This window comes from Ammodytes marinus, assembly GCF_949987685.1.
Source record: "Ammodytes marinus genome assembly, chromosome: 4".
Taxonomy (NCBI): Eukaryota; Metazoa; Chordata; class Actinopteri; order Uranoscopiformes; family Ammodytidae; genus Ammodytes; species Ammodytes marinus.
The window spans coordinates 14,573,659-14,587,970 of NC_137233.1; the positions used below are offsets into that span (position 1 = coordinate 14,573,659).

General features: G+C 40.4%; 1 protein-coding gene and 1 long non-coding RNA gene across 2 annotated transcripts in view; one reads left to right on the forward strand and one right to left on the reverse strand.

Moving 5' to 3' along the window:
• foxj3 (forkhead box J3) overlaps positions 1–14,312 on the forward strand; it is an 88,120-nt gene that overhangs the window by 41,652 nt on the left and 32,156 nt on the right. The gene's annotated exons all lie outside the window — the stretch shown is intronic.
• LOC307249158 lies at positions 5,243–7,136 on the reverse strand. The gene is made up of 3 exons (XR_013844829.1): positions 6,747–7,136; positions 6,331–6,386; positions 5,243–5,815 (listed from the first exon to the last, which is right to left on the reverse strand). It is a non-coding gene; the product is annotated as an uncharacterized lncRNA (long non-coding RNA).

Sequence of the window (14,312 nt, forward strand, 5' to 3'; positions counted from 1 at the left end):
ACCGCTCACGCTCTGGCCCTTAGAGTGGGCGGGGAGAGCAGGCTGGCAGTCCTTGGCATGGATACATTTTGGCAGGAGCTGCTGTCCCCACACTCCGCTGAGTGAAGTGCTGACTGCAGTGCAGAACATAAAAGGCCTGAGGCTTCTATCGCTTCCTCTTGTGGCCCATAGGCCCGTGTAGAGATGTTGGCTTCAATTTTGCTTGACACTGGAGCCGTGCTTTTGGACAGTCCATGCCCACGGCCTCACAGCTTATCCCCATACTGTGTGTGTGTGTATATATGACTTTTGTTATCATTTTCAATTGTCATTTATCCTTAACTTCTCCCTCCCATATGCTTTTTTTCTCAGCGAGATGTGATACAGCAGCCAGTTGTAAAAGCTTTTGGCTATGGTCATCATCAATTGATTCGGCGGACTTCCTCCTCTGGGATAATGAGAACTGTCGAGGTCGATACCTGACTCACAGACTGGGACCAATGCCGCCATGTTTTTTTTCTTGTTTCTGCAAATCATTTATAAAGCAGATAACAATGAACATCGATGGGCAGTTGATCCATGCACACATTCTTAGTCACAGCTTCAGGCCTTTGGAAAATACTGTTAATCAGTTTGTAATGTTGAGGCATGCACTTCAGCTGGTAATTAGGGAGAAATATGAGAGGCCAAGGCTGTGTAGTTAGGTCTGTTCGGTGGCGAGTTTTCCTCCTGGCCCTTAGTAAGTTAAGACCTCTGGCCTTAGTCTCTGCTGGATGGGATTTTGGATAACCGAACTATAGCGTAGACTGAAGTATTTAGCTGACTGGCATGAGTGAGACCTATAAGACTCTGTAATAGCTATAGGAGGGGGTTGGATCTGTATTTCTATGTCTTTTCCAGAGCTGTCCATTTATGTGGTGACTGAGATCATCACCTCCAGTAGGCCGTGCCCTTGCTTTGTCACAGATCCGTAGCCCAAAGCTCAGTAAGGCAAGAAAATAAAACTCTGGTGTCACCGTTTAAGTTATGAACTGCAAGGAATTTGAAACACATTTCAGAACAGGAACTCAGAACTGGAAAAATCATTAGCTGGTCCCTCGATTTTTCAAAAGGGGAAGATGAAGGGAGCTACTCGAAAACTCTTTAGTCATCGTTCCGTGGCTGGAAGGATTCAGACCAAAATAACACTTGTACAAAAAACTCTTTAGTTTTCCCTGTATTTTAACTTAGTTTTCCCAGCGAGTGGCCTTTTGTGTACTGTAAGTACACACATGCTAGGTTGAGCAGGCCTCCATAAATCTTTATTGCCTCAGCATTTGTATTCAGATAATGAACACTGTGATCACTTTCCATGTCCCAACAGTGATAATGCCCCTCTGATGTTCTGAAACTAGAAAATAACGCCCTCAGTGAACTTGTATATTCAACATCTGCCTTGTTTAATATTTTCCTGTACCTGGACACATCTGCATGTGTGATATTTTTATTAGCAAATTGTCCTTGTAAAATGATTATTCTCAATATTTGACTGTTGTTCTCGGCAAATGTCCTTAACTTGTATTAAATATGCCCAGCCTAATACAGCTAGAGCATCTGGATGCATGGGCTTAGTGATGTGTTAGGGTAAAATCAAATCTTCCCCTCCAGGAAGCTGCTAATAAGAAGGCAATGTCAGACTGAATAATAGAGTAGCACCATAATGGCCGCTCAGTCTGAATATCAGGCTACCTTTTGTTTACACTGGGATCACAGATGGTGCCTTTTAACATAGCCTCTTGTATGTGTACTGATTTTTGCCCGACAAGGAAGCAGAGAAAAGAGAGTACGCCGATTAAATTCTGCATGCTATAAATAGAGCACAGTCCTTGAATCCACATTTAACACTGAATCTGCCCTGTTAAATTCCTCTCAGCTGGGGTAGACTGGCTACTGCTGCCACTGGCTCGGTCTGTATTTAACACATCATTTCCACTACAATTTCAAGTAAACGAGGTGAATTCTGAACAAATATTTTTTTGTACAAGTGTGATTGATTGTTGTTTTTGTTTTTTTCCTCCTTGTCTTTTTAAACTATAATTAATAATATTCATAATTAAGGTAGCCTGCTTTCCCTGAAGAACGGTTGCCTCCTGTGAAGCGCACAGCTAATTTATCTGCCAGCACTGTGGCGTAGATGCAGCGTTTACTTTCGGAAATGAAAGAGAAAGAGGCTGCAAGGCTAATTAGCAGAGGATGGAGAAGGTTTAAAAAATAAAATGAAAAAAAAGTCTACAGCATCCTGAGACTGCTGATATGGTCAAAGGTCCGTAGCTTGACTGAGGTAAGCCCTCCACTGAATATCTACTTAGAGCGACTGGGAGCTCCAGCCACACTGCCTTAGATCCAGACTATAGGTAATTCACATCTGATAGGATTTTTTAAAAGAGTAGGCTCGCCCTGATGATTGCCATGTTGATAAAAGCTGCATGGCAAGTAATTATCTTGGGAATACGTCTGGCTGATGTTGTTCCATTTCTTCTTTGTTTCAATCCACCCTCTCTCTTTCTCTTGCAATTATTTAACCCTTTCACCTTCTGTGTCAGCCTCCAGCAGCGAATGGCTTCACTCTGCTCCTTACAATCCCTGCTTTATTGAAATAAAAGGCAACTGTCTACACCAGGGGTGGCCACTGTTTTTCAGCTTGTGAGCTACTTTTAAAATGACCAAGTCAAAGTGAGCTACCACCTACTATAAGGGGTCAAAAGTCACGGTTCGGTACGTACCTTGGTTTTTAAGTCACGGTTCTGTTCTGTATGGTACAGTTCTCAGTTAAGAGGAAAAATGTGTGCAGAATTGAATTTTCACTGAGGGCCACATACAGAAAAATCTACGAAGGGCCGGGCCACTTTGCAAAAATAACACATTTATCAGGACATGTAGCTGCTCTGATGTTTAGTTTCATAGTGTCTTCGTAAATTGTAATCCTTCTTCACGGCAACACTTTACTTGCACATTAAACAGATACACCCCCCCTCTTGTTAAATGCCATTGATACACCCAGTGTTTTCTGCTTTTGTGTCCAATGTCCAGCTTGGTGAAAATAGTAGCCAGCCGAGATCCCGCCCCTCCAAGGGGGGTCCGGGGGTATGCCCCCCCGGGAGATTTTTTAAAGTTTTTAAAGAGGACCTATGATGCTTTTTGACTTTTATGACCTATAAACGTTGTTATGATGATTCATAGTCATGCTTAACCATACTAAATTATCAAATAATGACTTACATGCATTTCGACGTATTCCCTGCTGACCGTCTGGGGTGTCTGTGCAGAGCACTAAACACTATTCTAGCCAGTCGAGAAGTCACGTCTTCAAAGCGGTCTACCCTTTCATAATTTGTGACGTCGCAAAAAAATGTGTGAAGTCACCACGCGGATGTTTCCATGTATGGTAATGCTGTCACTTCCCTGTTCGCGTCTGCCTCGCGCCCTTATAGGTCCATGCTCGCGCTTCCCGCCACTGAAAGTGTTCCGGAAGGAAGGTAACCAATCACAACGGAGTGGGGTTTGCAGGAGGGGGGGGGGGGGGAGGGGAGCGGAGATTGCCGAAGCACAGGCGGAGGGAGCGGAGATGGCCGATGCACACACACTCAAGTGTTGACAGGATGTGCTGGATCGCCAAAATAAGAGAAAGAGCTTCCCGAAAATCTACATAGTTTTTTGTGATGTGATTCGTGTCAGGTTGCTCTATTCACCTTATTTTGGAACGTAACCATGGAAGACGCCATTGTTGTTGATCCTGTCATCGAACTTCCGGTTAGCTTGATCTTAGTATAGCATACCTGCGGAGCCCCGTTGTTTGTTCCGTCCACTTTATGTATAAATAAACCAACTGAATAGCATCCCTACCCGGAGAAGTGACTTGGCTATGAAGCTACGTTGAAGAAACCACTCTGGGTGCTATCCAGGTATGTCAAACTATCAACAGCCTCCTCTGTTTACTGGTTTGATTAAAAAGTTTGTGAACAATTTGTAGCCTAACAACAAAAACTATGGCGGAACGAAAATTATGTATCATGTAACGTGTGTTACCTAATTAATTCTGCATTCAATTCTATGTAAACATACATATTTTACTTATTTAACAGTTAAACCAGATAATAATATAGGCTACCTACTAATGTAGATTGGGCCGAATAGGCCTATGATGACCACAATCAGGCTGAGTAGCCTACAGATCAGATATTTGCAATCATTGTGGATTATGGAAATAGTAAATGCACATGTTATCTAAGAGTTGTTTACAGTGGGGAAATTATTATTTTGTTTGTAGGCTGCATTAATGAAATACAATTTTCTATTTTACTAGGTGACAATGCAACACCCAGCACCGAGCCATGGATGTGGATGTGCCAAACTCACTGAGATGCTGTGACCCAGTGGGAGGAGGACTGGACCCTTTGTGACCATAGTTACAGTTCATGTCTCCCCCAAGAAATGTACAGTTAAATGTCAATTGGTTTACTTATTACAAGACATATGCAAAATGTACAGTAACATTTTAAATTTGTACTTATTACAAAAGACATGCAAAATGTACAGTAAAGTGTCACAAAGTTTATTAAAAACACATACTTATTTCAACAGCATTCAACAAAGAAATATTTTGTTTTAATTCCTCAAATGTATTATATTAATTAAGCAATTTTGGAAGCAGCTTTTGTGAAAACAAACAATTGTTAACATACTACCGGAAACTTTTTCTTCTTTGAAATACATTTTAACTACATTTAACAGAATGTTTAACATTAGGGCGAGATGGGAGAAATGAACAGCTGGTTTAGATCTAGTTTTTACAAAGCTGCTTGTATTTCATATAGCGACAACCTGCCTGCCTGAATTTCATTTGCAATACGAGGCAGCATATATTTAAAATAGAAAGCCTTTAGACTTGGCACAATTTCTGTACAGAAATTTGCATCATTAGCTACACCCAGCAATATTGCTGCTGGGATGGGGTTACACCAACTGGAAATTGAAAATATGTCTTGTTGGTAAACTCTCCTCCCGTCATTTTAAGACTCCACTGCTCTGCTTCTTTCAGTTTAATTGTTTTTCTAAGTATTGATAACACTCTCCTTATACTTTGTGAAAACCAGCTGAGCCCAGACACTCTGTTCCTCACGTAAGGCAACCGATTACAGTACCCGCTGAACTGTAATTGGTGTCCTTACGTGAGGGACAGAGCGTCTGGCCAATTGCAATTAAAAAAAAATCTAAAATCCACACAGCAACTTCTTTACACATTTTAATATACAACATTTTGCACAATCACCTGAAAGAAGAGTGACTGTCGTAACAACAAACACGGACCAGTGGGTTTTCCCGGGAAATGTGTCCCTGCCCTTATTGGCAGTGAGTAAAGGGAGAACTGCCTCATGGGAGGATCTCGCTGTCTCTCAATCCACAGCTGAGTTCAAAGCTTTTCTTAGACTGAAAGTAAGTTTTACTTTGTTAGCCTCTTAGAAATGTAGTGGTCTCAAAAGTAAAATTTATGTCTTAGAAAAATAGTGAAGTGAAAGTCATAAGTTTCCAAAAAAGCAGATACTCAAGTATAGTACAGACATTCAAAAAGTTGGAACTCAATAATTTAACTTATTTACTGTCCACCACTTCATGTAATAGTCATGCGGCCCATGTGATTGTGATTTTAATGCCCCCCATGTTCACATCTGAGATCTTATTACTGAAGTGGTCTTCCTGAGACGTCAGAGGATTTCTCCAAGGCTGGACACTTGGAACAGTACTCAGTGTTCATCACTCCATCAGGGCTTCCCGACAGCCATGGCTCCTCTGCTGACCACTGTGCAAAAAGAAGAAAGAAAAAATATATTTTTGTCAAGCAGCAATCGAGTGGTTGAATCAATATACATGTAGGCCTACAGCAGTTCTAAATATTTCTGATTAATGATGGCAGACATCTGAATATTATAATAAACAACTTACTTTGAATCAAAGTGTTATTATTAGACTTGTACTTTCTGTGACATAGAAATAGACTGAATATCACAGATTATCCTGAATAAGTCTCAGAACTGATATTAAAATGTGTTGATTATGTAAGATTTAGTCAATCTTATTTCATTCCAAATAATTTTGTGGAAAAGAGTTGCATTAAACTGTGTAAATGTAAAACACGACTCCATGCACAGAGATGGCAGTACATCTCATTTAATAGTTGCTTGCACAGTGTTCCACTTAAACGGAGCGAGCAACTACTAAACATGGTGTATTGCCAATGCCATAATGTCTTTGTGTATGGAGTCATTTCAAATGGGATATATTTTGTTTTTATGTAGAGAAGATTTACACACTTACCTCAAATCCATTTATGTACATACTTTCTTCCTCTGCCGATTCTCATTCTCGTTGTGCTGTGATACACGAAAAAGCATGTTAGCAAGTTAAATTTGATTAGGTTTAAATAGAAATGGTATTGATTGTATAAGTAATCGCAAAGTTGTAGTGTTGTCAGAGGCTATTTTAACTAAAGTAGCTGCAAACATTTATCATGCTACTTCACATGAGTCGATATTTTTCATGTTATTTCTATTTTCTGGTTAGACAAAACATAGAAAACTGATCATTTGAACTTAATTTAATCACATAATTGTATATTGGGAAAGATTATCAGATGATATAATTTGAGATTACACTTTAGAATAGAGAAATATGCCCTTGTATGATTGACAATCATTGTAGGTTTAAAACAAAAAAACATCATATTGTCTTACCTTCCTCAATTGAAGCTGCTTTACTTGGAGTAGCCTAGTACAGCCCGCTTTACCCCTCTGAAGGTACTGACTCAGTGCTCTTGACATTTTTCACCATGGCTCCATCTTCTCCAAGGGACAGCTAAATATGACCATAGTAATCTAGCCACTTTCTCATGTCATCCTCGTTGCGGGCGTCTGACTGCCGCATCGTAATAAGAGGATGCGACCACGGTGTGTGTAGATGTTAGCGATGTAAGCTAGTTTATCGAAAACAAACTACTACATTACAAATGGCTTAGTACTTAACTTACTAAACGTACTACTTTTACGTTTAGAACCTTTCTGTAAACAAATATTTCTTCCCTACGATTCAATTGTGCTTCATTGTTTGCCGCTGTTTACATTCTTTCGCGGCTCTGCAGCGCTGAACCGGAAGTCGCATGATAAACTCGCTAGAATCGGAAGTGGAAAACGGGGCGTTCCAAAATAAGGTGAATAGCAGTGTAAAACAAGAAATTAAGACCAGAAAAGTAGTATAATAGGTCCTCTTTAAAGTGAAATGCATGAATCTGGTGCACTTTGAGAGGAAAATTAAGAGGCTAAAGCTGAAGAATTTTGTATGAAAAAAATGGAGACACTGTGTCAGATGAATTGGAAGCTATTGGAGAAGGACACATGGATTTTTCATAATAATATTAATTTAAAGGTGCAGTGTGTAATATGACATCATCAAGAAAGTTCTAGAATGCAACGCCCCCTGGGTAACCCCAACCCTTTCGAATAATAACAGAAGCTACAGTGGCCTTCAAGGACAAGAACAATTCTAAATTTTAAACAATGCACCTGATGACATTCCAACTATGACACTTTCAAGATGGCGGCCAGTAGGCCTTGGTCCAAAGTATGGAGAAATATGGACATATATGAGACCCTTTCTAAGGGGAAAAAAAATCATTCTAAAACTTTTTTTCAGCTATTATGCACTAAATTAAATGTACTTATGGATATTATAATTACTTTCTACAAAATCTGCTAGGAAATAAAACCCAAAATTCTACACACTGCAGGTTTAAAATAAAATATTATGCAGGGTCCTCTGGGATGGGCTTGGTGCTCTTTTTCTTTTATGGGACATATTTCTCTGTAATATAATGAGTGCATTTAAATTATTTAAAAATTAAAAGGGCCATATTACATCATATTTTTAAAATGTGCCACAGCCCAATCAATCAGTTTTGACACCCCTGCACTAGTGGGTTAACTAAGAAATGCAAAAAAAGTTTAGTAGTTTGGACACCCCTGCACTAGAATATGTGGTGGTCTGTTTGTGTGAACAGTCTTCCTCTCTCTGGCTGTATTTTACATAGTAGAATTTGTCACAGTGCAGAAGCCTCTCCACTTCCTTGACTTGGATTAGCTTTGGTTAGCTCACTGTCAAATTAGAAAGTGGTGTCCTCTCTCCCTCCACCGAACGTCGGCGCATGCTCGCACGGCTCGTTCGCTCTTTCATAGAAAAAAAAAAAAGATTTTTTTTTTTTTTTTTTTTTTTTTTTTTTTAAGAATGCCACGCGATCGACCCACACTACCGGTCGATCGCGATCGACCTAGTGGCCACCCCTGGTCTACCCCAACTGTGCTGTTGCCTGGCATGAATCAGTGATTCTGGAGAATGCTTGTGAATGAAAATCACTTTGTCAAAATCAGTCAATATCTCCTCACAATCTGCTACCTGTGCGCACTGTGTTTGCACTGAAAAAAAAATGTGTTAATACACAGCCTAGGCTCTGTAAACAGGCATGTTGATGGTAGCTTTGGTGGGCCCCTTTTGTTTGACGTACCCTTTGTGTACCTATGGGTTTACAGAGCCTAGGCTGTGTATTAACACCAGATTTTTTTTATAGTGCACACACGGTAGGGACAGGTAGCGAATGATCATGAGGAGATATTTACTGATTTTGACAGTAATTGATTTTTGACAACAAGCGTTCTTCAGGATTGCTGACTCCACCTTTTTAAATGCTGCTTATTGATAAAGATGTCACTGTGGCAGAGGATATGTAGGAATAGTTTTTCTTTCTTTTTTGTGTCCTCTGCCTTGTCAGTGAAGCAGGACGGCTGTGTCTTATCCCAGAGAGATATTTGATCATCCCGCCGGTGCATCCTCAGTGAGGTCAGCGGACTGTGAGAGGGGGACAGTGACACAGCTGTGGCAGCCGAGCGGAACCAGTGATGGATGATATGCCAGAATGGGCGGGCGCTGCCGTTCCTCGGCGCCTGTGTTGACAGGCACGGCGCTCGCATCTCACATTCAGCATCAGTAGGGCTAATCGCGGGTCATGCCGGCCACAGATGTGTCACGTGAATATCGCTCCTGTAATTGCTCATTTGTCAACGTCACATTCTCAAAGAGGCAGGTTTCGGCAGACACAATATTGAATGAAATTTGCTCTAATGGATGGAAAACATTGGGGAGGAAAAAGAAACTAATAACATGGAAATTTAAATTGAATGAAATTGCAAAGTAGGTCTTATTCTGCCATCTGATTTGCCATAAGGTGTTTTAAATCGCTGAAATTGATATTTTTACATTAACAATGGATCATGAATATTTGGATGTGAAATGCATTGCTATCACCAGACTCAGCCAGATACATTATATAGTCTTTTTTCGCCCTTTGTTTTAATTTTATTATCTTTATTCTATTGGTTTACTCTCACATAGTGCTGTTTTCGGACACACCAGACAGCTGCTTTTAGCTAATAAGCACAAAAAAGGAGAAAGAATATATGTCACCTGCCCAGCAACACACGACTGACATACATGTTTTACTTACTCATTTGCTTTTATTACCATAGTTGGGCATTTAGCAGCTAAAGATCCAGATATTCTTCTTTCTCAGGAGTTAGTGGGAACCTAAATGGAGCAAAAAAAGAACGGTGAATAATATTTGCCCTTGGCTGGGCACAAAAACGGGACTCCAAATAAATTCTATTGTTGCTGTCTGGCCACATAAACTTCAAAGCGGATAATGTGTTAGTGTCAGTGTTAACATGTTGCTTTCACTGCCCGAAAAGTGGGCAAATAAGTCAGTCATTGCAGGTTTAATTGGGGGACAATGTTTTGGCAACAATTAGGGGTGACATAAATATTTACACAAGGGCCAATTAATAACAGTATTTCTATGGATACATTTAATGGAGAGTGTAAACGATATTCATAAATTTGCTTTATTTTGCTTCTGTTATCCAATGGTAAAAGCATCACTCTCTGTTACTTAATGTGGTGGCTGCTGTTAGAGTAGTATGTAAATTGTTTTGTGAATGTGTTTGGGGTGTGTGTGTGTGTGTGTTGTTTGTGTGCACAGCTATTATAATCCAAGCCCTGGCTGTAAACCCTTCAGCCTGTGCTCCACCAGCCGCAGGGCCACAGCCTCTCCCCACCAGTTAATTGCATCTGAATTAGTCCATTAATGTGGCCATGTTGAGGGATGAAGGGGTGCACGGAGGTGTCTGGCCTCTTTTGACCACTGCTATGTATTATTAATGGGTCAGCAAGTCTGGCAGCTCTGCATTAACTTGGGTAATGGACTGTAGGGTGGGTCTGTGATTCCCTTTCTGAAAGAAATCAAATCTCATACATATTACAGAAAAGGACCTTCTGTTAGGCCTTTTTCAGAGTTTGTTAGTGGGAGCAGAGCAGTGATTTAAAAAGAACCGTTGCTTCTTGCTGTTCCTTTGTGGATCTGCTCCCTGCTGACAGGTTCCTGTGGGGAGTCCAAGGTTACACTGAGGCATCACCCTGTTTCTGTCATAGACATGTACAGCAATGTACTTTGCTAATGAAAAGCTAAGTATCAGGTCAGATTAATACAGATGATGTTAAATGGCTTTCTCTTTCATTTGCTTGTGCAGTATCCTTCAGGCAAAGTGTATTTAAGAGCCCGGGGATGACTGTATGCATGAGTGAATTGTATGACGAATGCAACTGAAAAGGTTGCATTTGACAATCTATCTGATTGTCTTGTGCCATTGAACACACAACCTTTTTGAGGTGTACACTCCGTAGTCATTTTGGAAATAGGATCAACAATATGAGGCAAAAGGAGATTTCAGTGGCAAGGACTAGAGTAGTTCTCATGTAACATGTTTTTTTTTCTAAACATGATATTCAAATGACATATTTTATTGTAATACTAGAGTTTCTTTAATAAACAAAGTGAATGGAATTATTTAGTTGTATTCACCTACGCAGAAATACTAGTAGTATATACCTATAGTCACTGTTTGTTTCTCAACACGACTTTGAACATGCAAAAATAGAAGGTTAAAGAGTGCATGCAACTCTTTTATTTATTTGCAGTATGATGGCTATGCGCATATTGAGCAGCAGCTTAAGTCCTTTAATGTTTGTGTTCACAATGCAGGAAAAACAAAAGGTCACACCATCTCTGTTTTCCCTTTGCTACATATGTTTTTTTAGTAGGACATTTTACATTCTTGGGATTTAGATGTAAAATGTGCTTCTTGCTACTTATTATTTACCAATAAAGAAAAGAAAATACATTGGAGTATCACACACAAGGATTTCTGTGCCGTTTCTAAATTGGTCGAACACTTAAGTACACAGTTGGCACTGCCCCGTCACCATCAGTAGCTGCAGTCATTTCTTCACTGTTCGTGGGCACTGTAGCCAGCAGGCTGCTTTGAGCCATTGTCAGAGGATAGCATCAGAGGCTCTTCTTCTGGCTGATAATTAAGTGGCGTACTGACAAACGGCTTTCATCAGATCCCTCATGTGGAACTGAGAGCACGCAAAGGCTTTCAGAGAGGATAAACCAAAGGACGGCACTTTGCCTCCGATCTTTCATGGCCTTGTGCTGCTTCTGCAGCAAAGGAGGAAGGGAGAGAGAAGGCCCTGTGTAGCTTACCGCTTTTCTCAAAGAACTAGACTCAATTCATAGCACTGTGCTGATATTGTCAACCTGTATTGTACTAGTTTCCCAGTTTGTCTAGAGTGACCAAGCTCAGTGTGTGCCACGTCTTTCTTCCCGTTGGAGAATCTGTCAATTATTTTTGGTTTCCTCAAGGCTGATACAACATTTGAGGACTTAAGGCACAGTATGCATGCCAGTAGGCCCACACAGTTTGAGCCAGAGCTCATTGTTGTGACAATGACGCCCTTAAAACATAAAATGTTTCATCACCATAACCTCCCTGTGCCCAGTTGTCCCCCAACATTTTATTAAGTTGGTTTATATTTGTTTGCCAAACTATACCAAAAACCTGCTGTCAGTTACCTTGGATGCATGGCGAAGCAGGGTTTCATCAGCAGCTGGATTATTGACTGCTAATGATGTCCAATATAGTGGATTACAAATCAAAGCCGTTAACAAATGTAATATTATTCCACATTTGAACATATTTAACTACTATTATATCAGTGAAAATTACATTGTACGTTGTGAAGTAATGTAGCTGTTATCACTTAATGTGAGCTACAGTAAGTTTGTCGGGTTTTATAGATAATGTCGTGGCAAAGTTGATCCCTGGTGGAAAATGGTTGTACTTTGATGATTAGCATATTTTTCATCTAAACGATGAAAATAATTCTCATTTGTTTGATGTATTGGCAAACACAAGACGTTATTTGTCTACCATGATATGTGTTCTATAAATTGTCATATCATATTGATACTTTTTTGTAGCAGTGACTAGAAAAGTATGATGGGCCAATTGACAATCCTGACTTAAAAACTGGGTCGATTCTTGATTTCCTCCAGTGGATTGTGCACACTTATCATTTATTCTACTGACTTGATTTCAGTCTGGCCATGTCTCAACCATCATTCCAGCCTAATCTACAGTGTTGTATTGACTGGTCTACTATTCAACAGCGTCCTCTATCACTCAATCCTGACAATTTCCAAAGACGTCTATATGTACATCATTTCTCCTCATTTTTTTCTTGGTTCATTGCCAATGACAACCCCGTCCAAGGTCATTGATGCTCTGAAATAATCCCCTTAATGGAATAATGCTACACTTTAGAACTGTGCCGTAGTGTAGCAAGTGTAGCAACACCAGAGGTTGGACAAAGCACTTCGACTGGGTGCAGTTTGGCTCTGAGCGAGAGAGTGAGACAGAGTGGGAGAGAGACACAAATATCGGCAAAAGAGAAAGGGAGAGACAGATGGATCGCTCTCTGAAGGACTGTGATCAAATAGTCCTCATATGAGTGGTTTAGGGCTTGTGTTGTAGTGTGACCTGCCATTCAACATTGCATTAAGGGAAGTTCCCCCTCAAAGCTTTTCAAATACGCAGTGACTGCTTCCTAATTTATAATGGGAATGCCTGAATTTCAAAGGCAGTATTCAAGCCAGGGCTGTGACCTAGAGTGCACATAGAAAATAATGCAGAAGTTTTTTTTTTTTTTTTTTTTTTTTTTTCCTTGAATTTCTACAGATCCATTCCAAGGTTGGCCTTACAGCAACAAAGCAGATAGGGAAGGGAATGTGGATGCATGTGCCGGAGTGAGATTGAGTTCAGAACATTTATATTGGAGCTTTTGGTCTCTAACCTTACTGCTTCTGTTGAAAAGGGAATGTCCTTGGTGCAGCATTCATAAACTTCTTATATTCCACTAGAGAACGATGGGGTTTTAGTTTTGGCTCAATCTATTGTCTGAGCTGTAGGATGCGGTATCACCTGGATTACCCTTTGCAGAATTTCTTGACAGATATAGTTGAATTGTTTTGCTGATGAAACCAAACTATCAGAAAAGGCAGGCAGGCCAACTTCACATCTAGTTGTACTGGTATGTTTGCAGAGTCCTTTGGTTTACCTGGCCAGTGGTTTATATTTAGACAGCTAAGTCTAATATGGCCTGCTGTAGTTGTCCCGAGATACTTGTGTTGCTGTCGACATCCATTAGTTTGCGTGGAATTTATCTAGAATAAATGTCTCTCCTCCTTATGCATCTGTTGGAGGTGGCTTTCTTCCACTGATGAAGCACATTTTGTACCTGCGGACTCCCCTGTCTGTCCACTTCACCCTTCCTGCAGTTTGAATGTATGGAGCTGGCCTCTGGAAACAATACACCTGTGGAGGCTGATGCAAACCAGTGACCTCAGTTGTCATCTCAATTGGCTCCCCCGTGGTGGCAAGAGGACTTTGACATCTTTGATTCTCTTAGTCTCTCTTCCTTGTTTTTGTTCTCATGCATTGCACTCTATAGCCTTTAAAAGTGCTAAGTTATACATCCAAACATTGATGAAAATGTTCTGCCTTTTTTTTTCTTGCCGTCACTGCGCTCTCTTCTCCCTTGATAACATGTTACATCTGAGTCCACATACTGTATGTAATCGCTTATCTAAGCTAATTTATTTCTTTCTTGCATGCATTGCTTCCATTATATTGGCCCGCCAGTAAAAAATTGGTTTAATTTAGCTAAATGCCCACTGTTAGGGGGGAGAGGGGAGGGGAAATACAATTTCCCCATCGTGTCATCTCCTTCTGCAGAAGTGGCTGTTGAGTTTGAATTGCCGTAATAGCTCAGTGTGCTACACTAGATGACCTGGGTCTAGA